The 21543-nt window shown below is 44.2% G+C and overlaps 1 protein-coding gene across 1 annotated transcript in view; it reads left to right on the top strand.

Moving 5' to 3' along the window:
* LOC139057418 (uncharacterized) overlaps positions 1–21543 on the top strand; it is a 222565-nt gene that overhangs the window by 4674 nt on the left and 196348 nt on the right. The window contains exon 2 of the transcript XR_011512773.1: positions 4201–4350. The gene's annotated coding sequence lies outside the window, so the exon portion shown is untranslated. The remainder of the gene's footprint in view (positions 1–4200; positions 4351–21543) is intronic.

The following is a 21543-nucleotide window of genomic DNA, read 5'->3' as shown; positions in this document are numbered from 1 at the left end:
CATGCAAGCCTGCTTTTGTCGGCGAACTTACCTGTTGCTCTCCAAGAGCCAAAACAAAAAGTGATCAAGCTGCTTAGTCTCTATGTATCCATTATAAAGTTTAACACCCGAAGCTTCAACAAATATCACAGGGGCATAAAATATTGACTTGTGCCATTTTTCAAAAGAATCAGCCAGGATTCCGTTTGCATAACATGAATTTCTTTTAATAGCCTTAAGTGCCCTCTAGCCTTTTCCTTTCTTTGTTTATATTTATCCGTCCCATTCCCTCTTTCTTTTCTGTCTGTGTGACTTTCTGTAAATATATCTTCTTTTCCTTGTTGAAGGTCTCTACTCTATCGTTTGCGATTCTACTTCCCTAACTTCATTGTCTTTCTTTTATTTCACTTCCTTTTTATATTCCTTACGCTACCGCTTCTTTCCTTCCTCCTTTCTTTCGGAATATCATTTTCTTTTGTACTTACGATAAAAACGTTATGAAATTCCTGCCTATATGCCCTTTTTAACAAAGACTACTTCAAAATCCTGTACACGTTCATGCACTAATTTCTTGAGGCAAATAGCGTGCGGCCACTGAAAGCTGCGCCTATAGTGGTCGGTAAATTTTCAAGCTAAACGGATTCTCCCTACCTTCCCGGCTTTCCGAATGACCTACTTCTTGACTACCTTGCGCCCTCCATTGGCCTAAATAGGCGCGGTGGTGGGGTCGATTTCTGCAAAGAATACGCCGCGGGAACTACACGTACGATTCAGGCAATATGCCGCTCGCGTTCCCATACGTTGGTCATCTTACTAAACCCGCACTGTGACTCACGAACCCGCACTTTGAAGCCGGACCACGGAGCCGGAAAAGCTGCAACAAGAATGTGCTGTGTCCGCAGGCTATAGATCTCTCTCGGTGTTCTTCTCATCACGTACATGGCGAGAAACTGCAGAAAGAAAAAAAAACACACCGAAAATGCAGGATTTGTTTTAATCGTTTAAACCAATCTCTTTAATCGCACCATTCATTTTACAACAGATATCACAAGGGTATTTCAGAGGTATATGCAATTCCATGTTCACGGTGGAGTCCCTTGTACCGATCATTTGAAGCGCAGTTCTCGTTGACATGATCTGAATAAAAGTAAGCACCATCGAGGTTGCTCGACAGTATATACTGGAATTGCACGCCCTTATTGATTCGCATTGCTCACTTCTTGTAAGGAATTACTAACCTGTAAAGCGATTTTGAATCCGTAGTTTAAAAGTTCCACAATCGGTGTCTTAGAAAAACAGAAACAAAATTCAAAGAAACTATACGCTGGAATTCCGTTAGAGCCAATTCGCACCGTAATTCCGAATTCGCGACACTGCTGTCACTGCAGTATTCGCACATTTAGAGACATTATACATGTGTTTTCAGAGTAAATCATCTAGGTTTACGTTCTGATTCGAACATATCATGGTACAACCAATTTCGTTATATTTGTACGCCTCAGTTGGACATCTCTCGATCTGGGCATGCGTTGGATATTTAGGATCTTACAAGTGCATTTAGAAGCAAGGCAGATCGCAGAATCGCTATGTCACGCATCGCTTGGAGCTAGCTCTGTACAATGGTTCAGCGCACTTTCCCACTTAGCACCGAACGGAGCGCTGCCGCTGAGTTGCCAACGCTGCACACAAGAGCAGCGCGACGGGCGGCTACCTTTTCCCCACGGGGAAAGGAACCTTCGAGAAAGAAAGGCAGCTTGCGTGACGTGGCCCAGTGCGCGGCGGCCAACGCGGCCCATCGATTGGCTACACCCGGCTGACGTCAACGCTTACATCATTGGAGACGAGGGGAAAAGAGGGACGCGCGTTCCCTCACGTGACCGCACGTGCGACGCACAAGACGCCCGCAGTCATTCCACGTGCGTCATTATTATGCCAGTGTCAAGGGACCCTGGTTGTACACTATACAAGCAAATACGCTAGAAGCGCAACCACGGGGGATGAGGAAATTGTCTTCCTGGCAGTGAGGAGAGATAAAGAAACATTGTGGGCGACGACACACAAACACGGTGTCTTTAGAAGAAACACGGATGCAAAAGGACGTCGGTGTCGGGGAAGACGATAATACTGCGCCTATTGAAGGGATTCGACGTTTCGTGCCTGGTTTGATTAAGACAACACAACGAGAGTACAGGGCCAAACTCGACAAAACGCGTAGATTACTAATCTGGACGGCTTTTAATGTGAATTGAAGGCTGAGAAACGTAACGTTAGGCATACATACTTCGGTTTAATTGATCTTGCTGTAAACTGAAAGAAGGCAGAATGAAATTATCGTCGAACACGTTAGAAAATCACCTTACTGCACTTCACATTTAGCCCTACATATCAGTAAATAGTTCTTACCCTGTGTGATTGAGACCTATAACTTAGAATAATTGGTAGCCAGAGAGGAAACTCAGAATAAAAAGAAATGATTAAAAAAAACAGGAAATCCTGTTAAGAGCAAGAATATCCTTAAAGCGACAACATTTTAACGCAAAATCCGCGGGTTGGAAAACCTATATCTTAACTACTGGACAACACATCACCCGAACAGGTCACGTAAAGAATACAATAATTTTTTTGTAATAGGCCACTGTCGGAGGACCTCTTGCTAGGCGCATGGCCACACAGTTGGCAGACGATAGAGAAAATGCGTGCTCTTTAACGTTTCTTAGGCGACACGGGCCTGGACTCACGCTTGTGATAACAGTTACACAATGTGTCCTTCCCCTCGTTCCTCCCATTATAATCCCCCATTGTGACCATTTTTCTTCCCCTCTTCCCCTTCTCTCGCGTAGAGTAGCAGGCCAGATGCTCCATTTTCTGGCAGACCTCTCTACATTTTCCAATCATTAATCTACTTCTATTTGTGTGTCGTGTAATGAAATGGCCAGCAGTGTTGCGACAGAAACAACGCTTGTTAGGGCAAATGCTTACATTAGGAAATGTGAAAGCATTAATCTTTTCGGGTAATGTGGCCTACATATTTGATGAAAACCTCAAGAATGCAAAGTAAAATTCACCTGAGCGACCTGCGTTTGCACCAAAGTGTTGTTATGATAGTTACGCAAGTCCACGTAAATGCCACCATAAATAAGAAATTAAAGTGTGCGCACGAAATTCGCAAAAGTCTGCATTGCCTTTAGCGATGCGCAATTTGCACCCTCACTTTTATAGTGTGCGCAAGGTCTTTACGTATGCTCCACTAATACTATATTTTATCTTACCGTTGCCACTATATACATATATGACACCGTAGCTAATCTGTATTTCTCTCTCTCTCTCTCTCTCGTTTGGCGTCCATACAGACGGAGACAGCTCAGGCGGAAAGAACCAGCGACATGTATAACACTACTATGATGATGATGATGATGATAATAATAATAATAATAATAATAATAATAATAATACAATTAGGAAAAACAAGAAATAATGAAGTAAAGACTACAGAACAATCGTCGGGCCGCACGGCTGATCGTGACAAACCATGCCGCCAGAGGCTACAATGTCTAGCGCGGAGGAAAAAATTGAGACAAGAAATTTCGCAGTTCTCATTGCAAGCGAAACTGGTCACTCAGTATGCAAGCCTGCCTTTGTGCTTATCTCTACGTCCCAGACGGCAGAGTGCGCGGATGCCCGAGGTTCGCTAATCCTAATCTTGTTAACTCGGCGCAAAGTATACGTAAAATTATGGCGTCATTCATTTGCATGTGCATGCGCAGGAGTGCTTTGGGGGTTTAGAGGAACGGCTACAAGCCCACTCGTCTGTGCCACCTTTTGCGCGTTAGCGGTGTGCTTTAACAATTCAGACGGTTGCCGGCAGCGAGCGCACAAATTTGTGCGGCAGTTCACAGGATGCACAGGGGGCCTTAATTCGAACCCGACTACCCTTCCCAGGATAATTTATTGGGATCGCGATATCACTTCTCACCGCGTCATTGCGAACTGCGACTTTGTTTGTGGGGTCTCTCTGGCAGCAGAATCACAATAATTAGAACTAAAGAGAGGTTAAATTTACGGATATAACACGTATACGGGTCATTTACGGACACCCCGCCGCGATTTGCGAGGGGGCACTAACCATCTGGTGTCGATCCCTAGTTATCAGTATTGTAAGGGAGACACATCAACAAGCGCATGTGCTGAGAATCGTTCTGATAATTGTCAATAACCTTGCAGCGGCACAACTAGTGGCTGCTCGCGATGTTGGCTGACAAAATTGACTAACGGCTCTGGGCGAGCTTAGAACGATGCCAGCTACCGGGCCAAGTCGACGGGCATGCTGGTTTGCTGGCTAGCTGCCACTGGACACCATCGCCGACAATGAAGGTATATTGTCTGCATTAGGTAGATAGTCCGTCGACAGTCCGTCCCATTCAAGTTAAAACTTTTTTCTTGCTGCTTCATGATCACAAATACTTTCATGAGCTCGGAAAATTGCTCCACTGAAGTAAACGCCACAGGAATGCGCCACATTTCTTAGGAATAAGAGCAGAGAGCAGTGCATCCAATTCAAGCCACGAGGGAAACGTTCTCGTTTGGTACGCATGGGCTGAATATTTTTGCCTGACCACATAGCGGGCTGCATACAAATAACGCGCGGTAAGTGTCGCCTATGCAATTAGCCTGTTGGATTCGCCAGAATACAGTAACATCTACGAGCTAAAGTGTACAGACTTGCTCTTCTATTACGGTGCAGAACAGCTGCTCCAGCTGTCTCCAGGGCTATTTTAGGACTCTGATGACGAGAAAAGAATACATTTGAACTCTACCGTAGCAATTACTTAAGCGTCTCATTTCCTTATCAGAACATTACCACCTTGTCTCTGCCAAATCTCTCATGAATGTATTCGTCTCACCTACTGAACAGTAACGAAAGTCTCTTGTCAAGCACATAAGATGCATCGCCATACATAAGGCATAAGAAAAACTCGGCTATCGTAAGACTGAAGATCTGACTGTATGATCTGAAGCACTGACCTTCGACCATGTGGTGGTCTTCACAATTGCGCAGGTTGGGCGAGCCTGCCCCATATTTTTCTATGTACGTTGCCTTCTGGTTGCGTTATTATGCATCAGACAGTAGCAAACAATTTAGAGACAATAGTCTAGTTTAGTTTGCTGAGTGTTGTGATACGTTTTGTGCATACTAGGTACAGTCAACAGCAAAAGCTTACGGGATGCGGTTTCCCTTTCAAATGTGAATTCCTGCACTGTTAAGGCATGACACTTCATATTTAATGAATCACTGAGTAGGTGGCGAAGGCTACTACATGCTGGAACATTTAATTTGAGGCTGTGTGACCACGCTTCGCGAGAATTGAGCTTCTTGGCAGACCCTGCGTCCCGTAAACTTTTGCGGTTGACTGTACCTGTGTCGTACACTGAATGTTGTTTAGTTTTTCATCATACACATCCGGAGTAGCCGGAGTTGCCATGGGCACCAAGCAAATGTCCACGGGCACCAATAAAGAGCCCTCCCCGCACTTTCTACTTCTCTGTCTGTCACTCTCTATCTCCCTAGCCAAGAAAGACGTTTTCGTAACTTAGACGAACAATCCGCAGGTGCTTAGGAGGAAGCTCTAGCAGGGGCCAACTACGATGCCCCCAATTCATATATATGTAAAAGGCAGAAACGCTTTGATGAGAGAACCTCGGGATAATATTTATGAAATTTCTTGCACTTGAGAAAAAAAAAGTAAATTCTATTGACTATATTGAGCACAATTTCAATTTCAGGTCTGACTTTTATTTTACAGGAAATTGCGGGAAATAGCTGTGTTTCAATATAATAGAAGCACGAACTTTACAAATCAGTAACTATGCACCAAGAACAGATACCAAAGTTTTGTACACTGCATCCGTTAGAGCATCTAAAGCGGAAAGTTAATATTATTTTACAGTTAAGTGAATTTCTTTCGATGTTAATGAGAGTTGTTCCATAGCTCCACTCACAAGACAGTCGCATATTTAAAGGTCATCTATGATACATCAATTTGGTTTGCTTTAGATATGGCGTTAGCTGCAGTTTACAAATTGTGATATCTTTTTCAATGCTGAGTTATGGAGTTGCAAACCTGACAGTTTCATTTTCCAAAATTTTACAATTTTCAAGCATATTCATAAAAAAATTGACGACTTAAATAAAACATCTACTTGCTGCTCTCGCTAGATTAAATTTGTTTATTTTCAAATGCTACAAAATTTGACAAATGAGTTGATGTGGTTGTCGAGGAAAGTGAATTTTCTGTTTCCACGCCTTTAGAGAGTTGCCCCCATATGGAAGGTTCAGCTTAACATTTTCTCCCGCAGTGCCTTTAGAAGCCAATCCAGGCAGATTGATTTCCATGCTGCCTGAACATCGGCGGTACTTTCAGCGAGTCGCTCAAAACTACGAGTGATAGAAGGAGACCGAGAAAGCGAGAGAGAGAGAGAGAGAGAGAGAGAGAGAAGAAACTGGCGAATGGCCTTTAATTATCATCTTGAGCGGCAAACACGCGTTTCGCGACCTGGTGACCGCTGAAGCGCAAGACGGAATGGCGCAATGGCTCTCAGATAGGGCGTTCCGCCGGCTGTAGCCACACACATTCGCTTTTCTCTTTCTTTTGGCTTAGTTTGCGCACCCTTGATCTTTCCGCTCCGCAAAGGGGCGCCCGCACGGCCGGCTAGGGTCGAGGAGATGGGGGCAGCAGCTCGCACGGGCTCCACGGTTCGTTGCCCCTTTTTGGCGAGACGACTGCGAAGTTGAACAGCCGCTTTTGCTGAAGCCGCCTCGCGGGACGCAGAAGGGGTGGCCCCACTTTGTCTAACACTCCGGCGTCTTTCCTTTTTTTTTTTTTAAACCGGGGGAGCCGCTGGTTGTGCAGAGCAAGGGACAAAAACAAATAAACGCGCCTTGTCGTCTGGTTCTTGTTGCCTCGGAAGGAGGCACTTGAGAGGAGAAAGAGTATTTGCCGGTGCCATATAAAGGCTTCCCGCAATGGCTACGCTCGTTCTTCGGCGCTTCCGGCATTCATAGGCTTTGAAATGGGCGGCACTTCCTTTGCGGCAGTCAAGATTGCGAGCTTCGCCTTTCTATTTTCATCGCACTTTGGTTGAGACGGTTGGTTTGGAACACAGACGAAGAAATCGTAATTCCCTGAAGCACATCTCACAGACACCGGATGCGGACGTCTGTTCTGGTCAGAAAGCGTGCATAATATGCGAGGGTACAAATAGCGGCCGCTTCTTTGGTTCTTCACTGAAATCAGGTGCTAGCAAAGTTGTGAAAGATACAAGTTCCGAGTAATGTAGTGCGACTAGTTGGGCTTGTTGGCTGAACGTAGTGGAAGGCTACAGCGCAGGAACCGACGGAGACGGAGGAGGCACACAAAGTACACTGACACAGCACTGACTTTCAGCAAAAATGTTTATTTCGCTGATGCGCAGCTAGTTTTAATGTCAACACATGGAAAAAAAAGAAGAAATGAATGATCACACATGTGCACAGAACCTGCTCATACGGCTATCGCACCCTGGCGTTTGATTCAAGGTAGGTCAGCTCTTTTTCACACAAGGCTATCGATGGACACCCGACACAGCTTTTCCCGTACCTGAAATTGCGGCAGCCTCTGTAATTTCCGTAGTAAGGCTTGATTTGCTCCTAGATACAGTCTTGAATTTGTCGGGCAAACCGGCCGATGCATTAACGATCGGCTCAGAAGAAGGCCCTCTCGTCTTCTCTGCGAATGGGTGGAAGGAAAGCTCCCGTGAAGGGTGATAGTGGTGCATATTAGATTGTTAATTTGAAAGAAGTTAACTTGAAACTTTTCATTGCGGTGTTCCATAAAGGCATAACTAAAGATGGTTGCAAAAATTTGACAGACACGCTCCATACACAGACAAGCGAGACAGAGAGGGATGGACAGAGAATGAGAGGGACAAGCGAGACAGTAAAATACATTTTAAAAGCGCAGCAAAGTTATATATATATATATAAAGTAGAGGGACATTGAGTTGACTACTTTACGCGAGGTTTGAAGGAAGTCAGCAGAGAAACAAGAGTACAGGAAATGATAAATATATATTGGGATTGGTTGAAAACACCTTTAATTGCAACTTTTGATAGTAAAGATGGGGTGAAAACGTAGACACTCGAAACAAGCGGCCTTCCCTCAGTGGCATTCACACAGGCCAGCCGTTGTCAAAAAGCAGAGGATTGCTAATTTCGCATTGCACGTGGTTGATTTCACTGGCTGAAATTATGCTCGAGAATCTGCTCAACGGGCAGTGGTCGCTCCTTCAGTCGTTTTCCAATACAAATGCCTCACCGCGCGTCTAGATACAAAACCGCTCACGTGTCATGCACGCAGATGCTTCCAGCCTGATCACGTTCACAGCGCATGCATAACCAACCAAGGATTCAGCTCCTTTTCCGCCTTCCGACCTTCCCTCTCTTATTTCATTCGTCGGCCCATCTCACGTCTGGGAGCAATTTAAACTGTCAGTTCCCATCACGGACGTGCCGCGCAAAACGGAAGACGCTGGGTAAAGCGTGGTGGGCCACGCGCCGTGTTATGCAAAGTATGCCCTCGCAACTTCCTCTCGAAGCCGTGGTCACCATGACGCGTGTGTATGGTGACGCAATCAGATGTGGGCCAAAATAGATGCCTTTCGAAGCGCAAAAGGAAAAAAAAAAGACAAAGGAGCTTGTGTAATGGTTGACGTTATAATGTGACTGCACTTGCCACAAGATAAAAAAAGAAAGGAAGAAAATGAAACAAAAAACGCGAACAAAGAAGCCATTCTCGTGAATATTTCACTGGAAGTCGGCAATCTCATTTCGGATGGAGCATAAGGATATTTCAAAGAGCCCAAGGCACCACAGAAACGAGGAAAGTCGCACAATCGTAATGAAATAACGACACGAGATATCTTTTTTAACACGGGCGTTGGAAAAAGCTAAATGCTCAACCGTCAGAAAGGGCGCTAAATAAAGCGTGTGTTCTCATCACAGTTTTACTTCGGAACATGCTTTCTTTCTTTTCCTTTCATTTTTTTATTGGGGGGGGGGGCATTTTTCCTGTGATAACCGGCTCTACACACATCATGACAGTATAGACCTAAAAATAACAGGCAGAACAGCTCAAGGGGACCTTGTATATGTATGTCCATCTGTTTTACTGTATTGCATGGAGTTGCTTAGACCAAACGTCCACTTTGTTAGCTGTGACCTCTCCTCTCTCCTTTTTCACACCGAGTTCTAAATAAATGCGGAACCGTTCAACCATACGTCACCACTAAGACATTTATTACTCAGGAGAGACGAGCAACCCCTCAACGTACGACTCGTTTATCACAGCTTAGCCTCGGCGTGTCAGTGAAATACGATTTATTGGCCAGATCGTGCGGATCGTAGAGGTCGACGGATATACGCGATGGGCGGAAGGACCCCCAGCGACGCCATCCTCGCCCTCCCCTATACCCGATGAACAACCCCACAACCATTCGCCTTAATATAGCGAGTATAAAGTGTTCAGACCCTGGGGACGAATGATCTATAACGACGCCAATAGGGCTTCCTCTTTCCAAGGTTTATTAGCCCTTCGAATTGGAAGGCTAAAGAAAGACTGACGATTACCACCATGCACACGCAAAGGCCCCTTTCTGCGATCAAAGTGCACAAACAACTAAGGTTTCTGCCAGAATTCATTCTTGATGTAGCTGCTATCTTTGGTCGTGTCTTCGAATTCGCGTCTCTTCGCAGTCACATCGTGTTGCTAAACCGCAAAGGCTCAGATCGGCCTACGTACAAGCTTGTGACTAAAAAAGTTCTATGAATCAAGGTGTGAGGTGCAGAAGGTATATATATGTAGCACTGGAAGTGTTTTGTGACATTCTGGTAACATCGTCTGACTTATTTGCTTTTTTTATTTGTTACTGGATGCAGCATAAATCTGCATACGCGTAAGTTCAGCGAAAATAGCACTTAGTCGGCGTTCTTCAAAGCCGGACGACGCTCTACAGAAACATGTGTCTTTGCCGTTGTCACGAATAAAAGTGTACCTTTGCGCATTCCTACGGAGCTTTCCATAAGTTTTGTTTGAGAGAGAAAAGCCAATTCTTAGAAAAATTACGGCGGATGCCATCTCACAAAGGGTGTCGTGGGATGGGTTCATTTTTTTTAAGCTATGTAGCGGTCGTCCGGAGACTCCCGTTGCTTCGACTATGTGGGATATACGCTAGCTGTCTCCTATATTTGCCCATTTTGATATGAAATTCACTTGCCCAAGTCTCCGATGAACATGACGATGACTGTATGATGATAACGCTATAACAAGAATGGAATGATGAAGAAGAATGGCGTCAATGGAACGACAAAGGCGGTATGACTAAGGCGGTATGAAGACGAAAAGATGAGGATTCTGAAGTGATGACGATTGTATAACGATGACAGCGTAATAACCACTGCTTGACGACAATGGAACTGCGACAAGTTTGTGACAAGCGGATCACGACGATGGCACGACCACGACACCATGACAACAAATGCATGATAGTGAGTGTTTGATAAAGACAAAACAGCAACGATGGCATGACAACGGTAGCATAACTACGACTGAATGATGACAAGATGATTACGCTAGAATAATGATGGAATGACTTCGATCGAAAGACGAAGGCAGTATGACGAGGACCGCATTACGAAAATGGTATGAAGACAACTCTGTGAACATGACACATTGACGGCAATGGCATGACAACGGCGGAATAATCACCCTTGGATAACGACAGCATTATTACGCTAGAATAACGGCGAAGAATTCACGTCAATGGAAGGACGAAGGCGTTATGAGAACGACTATATGATGACCATTCAATGACGTTTCTGAAGTGACGGCAATCGTATAAATACAGCGTCACGACGATGGCACGGAGAAAATGGTATGACAGTGACGGACAAGTCGACACTGACTTGAGCAAGTCAGAATGAGCATGATGAAACGACCACGACGGCGTCATGCTGGCTGTATGGCAATGAATGCCTGACGACCATGACATGACAATGGTATCAGGACAATGGGATGACGAAGAATGTATGACGACCATGGCGTGGCGACAGCTCTATTACCAAGACTATGAAAACAACGGCATGATAACGATGACCTGGCGACGATGGCATGATGAAGCGAGGACTACGGTGATAAAATGGCCACGTCGATCTCACCACGATGGTATGACAACAAATGCCTGATGACCTGTAAGGCAACGATGGTGTGACGACGATGGCATGGCGATAGTCGGACGACCAAGCTGCAATGACAACGATCCAACGATCTAGATGGCATCACGACTACTAGCCATACATGCATAGTGGCCCAATGTAATACAAAACTTAAGCCACTATGCTTGCGTAGCAAGCGTGACGATGAAGGCACGAAGATAGTCAGATAAAGCTCGAATGACGACAATGGATTTACCTCGACTTCCTCGCGACCACGAACATATATTTAGAGGAGCAATCTGGTAGCAAGTTGGACCACTGGTCGGGGCGTGAGAGGATAGATAGATAGATAGATAGATAGATAGATAGATAGATAGATAGATAGATAGATAGATAGATAGATAGATAGATAGATAGATAGATAGATAGATAGAGATAGATAGATAGATATAGATATAGATAGATATAGATATAGATAGATATAGATATAGATATAGATAGATAGATATAGATATAGATATAGATAGATAGATAGATAGATAGATAGATAGATAGATAGATATAGATAGATATAGATAGATATAGATAGATAGATATAGATAGATATAGATAGATATAGATAGATAGATAGATAGATATAGATAGATAGATAGATAGATAGATAGATAGATAGATAGATAGATAGATAGATAGATAGATAGATAGATAGATAGATAGATATAGATAGATAGATTCAAAACTCTTGTAGTAGGCAAAGACTGCTTATCGCATTAAAGAAAAATCTCTGTGCCCTTCCACTCTGTGAAGAGAGTTGACCAGCGAAGCTGTGCATGTGGGCCCCTTAATGGCGAACTGCACCTCCACTACGGGTCGGCCCGGTATCGCACCATCTTCGGGATCAGCCCTCGTATGAAAAATTGTTGGTCTACGCGCAGACGCTATCCCCCAGATCCTAGCCTTAGACAGCTTCGGCCTAAAAATAATAACACATCCGTTGTCGTTTCAGCAGTAGCCATTTGCGCCGTTGGCATAGCTCTTGGAAATGGAAATTCGCGCAGCGTTTTGCTTGCTACTGCTCGCATTTCTTCCACACAATCGGTGCAACAGCTCCCCCAACGTAGTGCGTCGGATAAAAGTTAAAGGTTGCTTTCAGAGACGTCCGGGATAATTATGTTTAGCTTACATGGATGTTTCCAATCAAAATCTCCCGTTACTGCAGAATCATCATCATCACTAACTTAAATATAAATACTCGGATTTTACAGGCCTAAACCATGATCTGATTGCAGGCGCGCCGTAGTGAAGGTATCGAGAGTAATTTTGACCCCCTTGGGTTTTTAACGTGCACCTAATCCAAATGCACGCAGGTGTTTACATTCAACCCCCAACCTAATGCGGCCACCGTGGTTGATATTGTACCCGCAACCTTGACCTTAGTAGCGCCACGCATAGCTACTGCGATGCCGCGGCGGGTAATCTTCGTCACCTTTAACTATTTTCCTTCCACTCGAAGGACACGCGCTATTTGGCCTCGTCAGCTTTAAAGAAATCGCATTGCGTCGTGATGGCGACGTCCTTTGTTCGATCTGCCTTTCTTCGCTCCGCAGCCTTTCTTCGACCTACGCCTTCCCCTGTGTCTCTTTTCCTTGTATTATTGAGGCAGGAAAAAGTGTGCAGGAGGAGGAGGAAAGATAAAAGAAGAAGGCAGGGAGGTTAACCAGAATAACGTCCGGTTGGCTACCCTACACCGGGGGAATGGGAAAGGGGAAAGCAAAGATCACAGGGAGAGAGAGGAGGGAAGGAAAGAAGGAAATTGCGGCAAGTTCGCTGACGTGTGTGGTTTTACAGCAAATGATCACTCGCATTAATATGGTGAGCAAGGTTTGTTTCTTCGGCAAGCGAAGTGTAGCCCGTAAAGCTAAAGACTAATAATTTATTAAATAATAAACAGCTAAACAAGACCGAATGGTAGATAAAATGAACCTGTTAGTTTAATGACCGTGAAATGAAACACGATTTCAGAGAGCGCGAACAATTTATCCTCGCAATGAAGTTCAGATGGGTCATCCCGGAAACTAAAGCGAAAATTTCGGCGCCGCGCAAGCGCACGCTCCGACGAACACGAAGCTCAGTATCCTCGATCAATGGGTTCGCTTGGCGACGCAAAATAACATAAACGTTGTTACACCTGCCGCATCGTAAGGCACAGGTAGGGCACTACGACGTCATGTTCCACCGTGAATGTTCGAGAAAGCAGGCGCGCAGAGAACGTTCGCGTGAGAAGACTTCATCGGTCACTTTGCAGCGAAAGCGGGTGGCATACAGTCCGTAGTCAAGTGGCCACTTGGTGTGCGGAGACTGAAACAATGTGTCTCTGTGGTCTCTACTGAACCAGCGTATTTACAACGACAGCGCATGACGATTGCATCGTTTAGTTTTACACGTGGTCTCTCTGTGGTATAAGGCGGCGAAAATAGCGCGACACAGCGTTTGCGACATACGTTCCAATCTATAAGCTTAAAATTCGCCTAGTTTGCGGTACTGCGGCGACCGGCATTTGTGAAAGTGGTGCCTAGAGTAACAGAATGGATAACTATAGACTAATTGGTTTACTTGTAAGTTGAAACTGTAAAAGCGCACAAAGCTTTTGTGCGCTTCTACAGTTTCAACATGGAGCCTATAGAGAGAACAACCATAACTCGGGCCTAAATCGTGGACTATCTTTCTCGAAATGCTCCAACCCATCGAACACAACTGGCGGCACCCCTCTTGTTCCTGTTGTTTGCGCGTCTTATCTCCGGTACTTCCGGTGGTACGGTATGAAGAACTTTATTGGGTCCTGAAGATCAACGCTAGGTTGACGCGGGCCGCTTCCACGTTGGGACTGTCAGGCCGAGCCCTTGCGATGCACCATCGTCTTTCACAGATATAGGAGTTAAAAAGTTTGAACTGTAATTTGCAGGGTCCGTCAATCTTTCTGCTCTTTTCATTATACCGTCATCGCCATGCCATTTTTTCACACTTAGCGGCTCAATTGCCACAAAGCAAAGAAAAAGAAAACCTTGCCTACCGCAACCGTTGGGAGTCGAGCACATGCGCAGTTGAAATAGTGGTGCGTTATCCGGCTTTTGGGCCCAGTAATTCGCAGAGAGGTGAAAGCAAGCGCCCTATGAAGATGACTTTTTGTGCATGACAAAGGAGAAGTTGCCTTTGAAAAAACGGCAGCGTCACCTGCGAGACTCTGCTGCTGTTGCATTAATCAATACTAGGAGGAACAGCGCAAGATCTATTGCGTATATAATAGCGGCAGCTATCTTGCCACTAGTTTTGCATTAAAAACAGTTTTATCCCTGTCGCTTACTCCGATACCACCATTCGCAGATTGTTTTATGATGCATTCTTGTTATTTGTAACAGACATCCCGAACGCTATTACGACGCCATCGAAAATCTTTTTTTTTTCTTATCTTATAATCCAAGTCGCTCTCCCGCACACTGTTCCACGCCACATCTTGTTTCCGTCTTCCATTTACACCATGATAAACTTTAAATCCCCACATTCAACCTGCATCTCTATATCATAGGCTTCCTTGAATTTCTCAGTGTGGCGTCCTATAACGCAATACCATTCCAATCCGTTTTTATTCAAATCTAATGATGTCAAACTTACTCGTGAGGCTTATAGCGCGTTAAAAAGACAAGGACGAAGGTGAGACGTGACACACACAGGCTGACAAGCGCCTGTGTGTGTCACGTCTCACCTTCGTCCTTGTCTTTTTAACGCGCTATAAGCCTCACGATGTCTTACCAACAAGCCCAATTCACTGCTTTACAGCATGTCAAACTTACGTAACCGGCAACGTAAGCATACAGCGGTGACCCGCAGTATTGTTTGAACCACCTAGTCACTCTGCTCTTTTACAGGAGGTCACCTTTGATTTCGAAGGAATAGCATTGCCTACTTTGACCAGTCTTTTCTTTTTGATTGGCTGACAAGAGGGGAGCAGCAGACACAAGTGGAGATGATTTCAATAGCATCGGGCTAGCTCGGTGAAAGCAGAGAACCGGATGAGGAGCGTGGTGCAGGCGTCTCTGATTGGTCCGCTTCCCCTTGCTTCGCTTCTGGTGGGTGGTCGAAAATCGCAACCGCGTGCAACGGAAGCGTAAAAATGCCGCTAAAAGGACTCCTCTAAGGAGAGTTGGCTAAGCGATTGCACGAAAGTGCCGAAAGGGCACGACAACGTTATGCTGTCGCAGAATTTTTTTATTATACGCAAATAAATCCATTTTTCCCGTGAGCTCCAAGTAGCCAGTACCAGAGCGATCGGCGAGGAGTCATGTACTCACTTCGGAATGGAGCACTCTCCGGCTATTCTGAAAAAAGAAAGAAGAGCTTTGTTCGACATAGCAATGCATGTTTAATGCATAGACGTCACTTCAACGTGGTGAGTTCTCGTATTTTCGTTATTTCGCGTGACAGAAGCGAAGTAAGCGCGGCCTGAAACATTGTGACCGAAAGTGGAGGGTTAATCGGGAAGCCACAAAATCAAAAATATATATTTTGTTTTGTTCCGTCTAATCATGCATAGTTAGTGCGTACAGATCGTATCAATTGACGAGTTGTCGTGGTTTTCATGACGTCGCATCACAGACAGACGAAGTGGGGCTCGTTCAAAACATTTTTGGCCAGTCGTGGAGGGCTGGTGGCAGAAATATAACAGTAACACTTCAGTATAGCTTACATTATCGCGCCCTTTGCCTGCCGTCGTGGGTTTACTCAACCCGCATGTTTTCCTTGCTGCAAATGAATCGGAAAGCCATAAAAGAAACCTGAGGCCCAAATTTGAGGTTCTTTCCACAACTAATGACAGGCATTTCATTGTTGCGTGGAAGTTGCAAATTAAAAGAGAATGCCCACTCCTCGCAGTAATTTGTCAATTCTAAAAAAGCGTCGCATAGCTACAACCAGACGTGAAAAACAGAGAGCGCACAACCCCTCGTGGAATATTCCCCCATATTTCATGCTTTGATTCCTCGCACTTTTTCTTGTGCTGCAGCTACACCTCACTACACTGAATTTTCAAAATAGTGCGGGCTGTAGTTGCCTTAGTACGCGGCACGATGTGCGAGCTCTTTCCAGCAAGCAAAGCAAGAAAACTGGCCCTACAATCTTCTGCAATTTTTATATACCCCTTTCGCCAGGATCACGCTATTTTAGCAGTTGATTAGTTATTAATAAATAATTATGTCATTCGGCGAAGTACAAGATACAGTGTCACTTGTCACAAGCCACGCCAAACCACATTACCTTAATTCCGTCCAGCTGCGTGACATTTGAATATTTTTAAATTTTGGCGCAGGAGACGCGGGGACTTGATATGAGTGTGGGTAAGTAATAATAATAATAATAATAATAATAATAATAATAATAATAATAATAATAATAATAATAATAATAATAATAATAATAAGAGCACGCTCCTCGCGTTTTAGTATGCCCTCACGTCATTCAATACCTTTGACAAGCACCGGTGTTGTCGGTGAGACAAAGAGCAAGCAGGACAAGTGACGGCACGCCAAGATGATGCCAAAGCTGGCATAAATTGTGGGTTCTTGTCGATGTGCCAGCGTGACACGTGCACCTATGGGACGACCGTTAACAAGGAAACTGTAGTTTCCGTATATAGAGTGTCATCCGATATAGAGCCAAATGACTGCACATTGGTAATAGACCACAGCTGCTATTTATTGAAGCGGAAAAGAAAGAGGCCTTGGCTCGATCTACACTGCTACGTTTCCCCGTTCCTTCTTACCCTTTCCCATCGACGTTAAGACCTGTTAGCCTCACAATATATCGCAGAAAGAGAGAGACAGAAGAGCATCTACACATGATTCAACGCTATCGAGCTTCCTCGTTCTTGACATTCACGTTTGCGCCTTAATGAACGTTTGCGACAAGTCCTTCTACAAATGAAGGCGGCGCCGTTGCTATGGTATTATTCTGCTGAGCCCTAGGTCACGGTGACGATAGACAGCGGCGGCAGCGGTCGCATTTCTATAGGAGTGAAACGCTCATAGGGAGAATGAATTTATTATATCTACTGGTACGTATGAATACTTGCGTACACAGTAAAGAGCTCAAAGTCACGCAAGTTAATCAGCATCCCCACAATCCGCCCCCCCCCCTTCCTCCCTTCTCAATTTGCTGAAGCCTAACGCTACCCCACCTCTTCCCTCCCCACGGTGAGGGCGTGGGGGTCGCTTTAGGTCTGTACAAATTCCTTGACATTTCAAATAAACAGAGTGGGAACGAGGAGAAACTGCTTTCGAGCTGGCAGAAGACATCCGGAAATAAATTGCTGCTTGAAAGCACCATCAAAAGCTTCCTTATGGCTATGCCACAGCTGTATATGTTGGGGCATAGCCATAATATATATATATATATATATATATATATATATATATATATATATATATATATATATATATATATATATATATATATATATCTCTTGCTCAGTGGCTATGGTGTTGGGCTGCTGAGCATGAGGTCGCGCCTGGATTGAATCCCGGCCATGGCGGCCGCATTTCGATGGGGGCGAAATGCGAAAACACCCGTGTACTTAGATTTAGGTGCACGTCAAAGAACCCCAGGTGGTCGAAATTTCCGGAGTCCTCCACTACGGCGTGCCTCATAATCAGAAAGTGGTTTTGGCACGTAAATCCCCATAATATATATATATATATATATATATATATATATATATATATATATAGATAGATAGATAGATAGATAGATAGATAGATAGATAGATAGATAGATAGATAGATAGATAGATAGATAGATAGATAGATAGATAGATAGATAGATATTGATTGATTGTCCCGTTTTCCTGGCTTCTGCCAGGGGCCCTGGAGACTTCCCCTAGATGAACGTCCCCTAGTAATATATATATCCACACATTGAACAATAATGCGTCACTCTGCGATAGGCAGGGAAATCAGTTCTCTGAACAATCCATGATAAGTTAGCACTCCTAAGATGAGCTTTCGCCGGTAACTTCATACCGTCAACTTCGTAATTTGCTTTTACGTGGTGTTTACGCTTTTACTCTGTCCTTGTATGGTATGCCAAATAACAACAACAAAAATGCTACGTCGCTGTTTAACATTCTGAGCGCGTGAACTTGCTCAATTTATTGTTCTAAATTCTTTTCCACCGATAGTATGCTGGCGGAACATTGAAAACACCGGTGAAATGTCAGGCTAGGAAGTCGCTTCACTGCTGATGTAACTGGTATCCGTAACTTTTCTTCGCTGTTGCAAATTTCCGCCGTCGAACATTCTTCATTGGTTCGCCTTCATAAAAACTGCGACTTTTTTCAATTCAGGTAAGACTTATTCGGTTTCTCTGAGAAAGAGAACGCTTAAAAGAATGTAAAGCGCAGGCAAAACAGAATTGAGCGTTCGCGTCGAGTCTTTCTATTTCGGCAACATTGTGAAATTCAGTAAAGTAGTTGGTGAGTACTGCAGAAGCGCGAGTGCTGAGAAGACTGTGAAACCTGTCCGTGAGTTGCCAAGGGATTCACACTTTTCAAGCATTGCCACCAAACTATCCTCATTTTACTTAGAAGAGTAGTGCTTCTGTTCGCCTTTGATTGCTTGCGTGCGAGTTTAAAGAACGAATCTATTACGGCCCGCCTGAGTTGATGGGATGTAGACTATGAGAGCATACGCTATAGGATGCATAAAGATCGAGTAGAACAAACGTTCTCAGCCTGTTCATTGAAAAACCGTGTGACTTCAGTGAGCAGACGCGCAAGGGTTGAATAAACACTGACGAGCGGTGTTCAGAATGCTTTACGGTGAGGACGAATTCGTCGCAGCCTAGGAAAGCGACGTGGTCTGGCGCAACTGTCACGTGTGGGCATTTGTTTAAATGGCAAGAACGACTGCATTCACACAAAAGCCATGAGTGGGTGAAATTTGTATTTCAAGCCAACGTTTTTCTTTCAAGAAGAGCCAGTGTTGCAGATCTTAGCATAAATGTGACGCGAAGCCGGTGGGGGAAACTGGCTAAAAGTTTTATGTACGTTAATTAACGTTTTTATTTTAGTTTTGTTATTCACCCGACTAGCAGTTTATTTATCAGCACAGGCAATTTATCATGCGAGAGAACCTTCTTTGTGTGAATTTATATTATACTATGAATTTATACCGCTTTGGACTACAAAAGGTTCTCGAAACTATATTCATTGAGTATTATTTTCCTTTACAATCTAACGCACTCCTTTGCGCTGAATCGGTGAGTATACTAGAATAGGAGCTGTAAAAATCTATGACTTCACGACGAGGTGTTACGAGAACTTCAGGATGCTGTCGCCACCTGTCTCGTTCTTTTTTTGTTTTCTGATTTGCCATGCTTACTCTCATGGTAAGAATGAGCACATTGATTTTAAATGTGAAAAATTGACTTTTACATACTTGACTTAAAGAGCTTCAAGTCAAATATGCATTCTCACAAACTCACCCAAATTTCAGCTTTTCTACATCTTAGCAGAATATTAATTGTAGTGTACATTCAAGTTACCGTTGTTGTGTCCTCCTATGAATAAAATCTAGAAAAAGAGAAAAAGAAACGGCACGCCCTCGTGCATGTGCAAGCGCAAATAACGTTTCACGACAAACATAGGTGTCAAAACTTTGGCTTTCTGAGAAAGTAAGTGTCTTAGAAACAAATGTTTGGCTCAATTCATAAATCTTTGAATTCACGGGTGCTGTTTGTCATTGGCCGGCCGAAATCAGCCGGAAATACGTCCGAAGTTGCAAATGGTTCGGATCTACGGGGAGTGATAACACAAGGATATGTTTTTACAGTACGAACCCTGTTTATTTTATTAATTTTGCAGCCGAAGAATACTTACGTCCAATGATTCAGTGACCTTTTAGTACGTTTATTCACACGAAAAGGAAATGAATTATCAGTCGTGCAGCAGGAAGTTAACGTCTGTGCTCTGCGGGACTGAATGATTACAGAAGGAGGCTCCTGCAGTTCGTGAGCGGAATTTAAATATTTATAAGCTCATAAGAAAGCTCAGAGTTAATGCCGCACATTGTCCTCGTCAGAGAGCTTTGCGTGGGTGAACGTCTATTATGCACTGAAACATATTTGTCCGCCTTCACCCACGACGAGGTGGTATACACAAATATAAAAGGTCAATCACCGTGGGTTTCCCTGTCATGTCTTTACAAGCGGCGAAAGGGCGTAGAAGCCTGAACTAAATATTCCAAAAGTTCAAGTCACAAGAGAACCTAATGGGCTGTTTGACCTTATCTTCTTTGGGAATAAGCCGACTTTTACAGTTATATATAGTCCTTTACTGACTACTGCAAGATGCTCGCTAAGGCAAATGACATTTTAAGTGCCGGGATTCGTGGAAGCTGAACGTTTGTTACTTTTCCCCTGGGTGATTACTCTGAAGGGACATGTTTTGGCTTCGCGGGTGCCTTCGGAAAGTTGTGATTCACGCAAGCCAACGTTTATAAAGCCGCACATGGGATGATGGCTTATGGGCTTATCAAGAAAACATTATGTCCATAATCACACAGTGTTTTTCATTTATTCATATTTTTCCCCAGCTAAACGTTTCAGCCAAACACGGACGTATGTATACTCTAAAGCTTTGTGTGGTGTCGAACCAACATGCAAGTTTCTGGTGTCTGGTTGGAAACATTTGCTAGTTCACTTTGATGTCTCTCCTTTGATTAATTACTTTCGTACACAGAATTTACTAACTTAATTTTTTCTAGACTTTCTGTGGTTTTACTTGTCAATACCATGATATGGTTAAGATGAATGCCAGTGCGGGAGACTCCGCATTAATTTTGACCACCTGGGGATCTTCAACGTGCACCCAACGGCATGGCGCTTGGTAGCGCCATGCCAAAGCCACAAGGCCACTACGGCGTATTTGCCGCTTTACTGTCAAAGTAGTAGTATTGTTCGCATGCATGTATTCGCGCTCATGTACATATGTTGCGGCGCGTGTTCGCGTGCGTGTGTGCGTGTGGCTTGCGTGCATTTAAGACCACGCTTGACAACCACACGTCTTTGAGCCCACAACATGCGTGCGCTGCGCGTTATCATTGCTAAGGCGCAATGAGACAAGCTCTTGGGTGCTTTTCACAGCAACGAGAAGGAAGAACTCAAGTAACGACGAGTAGCCTCCGTTTCGTTCCTTGCACGCCGTGGTTAAGCCTTTCCAAGTACGTCATTAATGAGACAACTTTTACAACAGCGCTGTGGCCAAAATTAACGCG

The sequence above is a fragment of the Dermacentor albipictus genome, chromosome 3 (assembly GCF_038994185.2).
Source record: "Dermacentor albipictus isolate Rhodes 1998 colony chromosome 3, USDA_Dalb.pri_finalv2, whole genome shotgun sequence".
Classification (NCBI taxonomy): domain Eukaryota; kingdom Metazoa; phylum Arthropoda; class Arachnida; order Ixodida; family Ixodidae; genus Dermacentor; species Dermacentor albipictus.
Note: the sequence above shows the minus strand (reverse complement) of the source record. Positions and strands in the feature narration are given on the sequence as shown.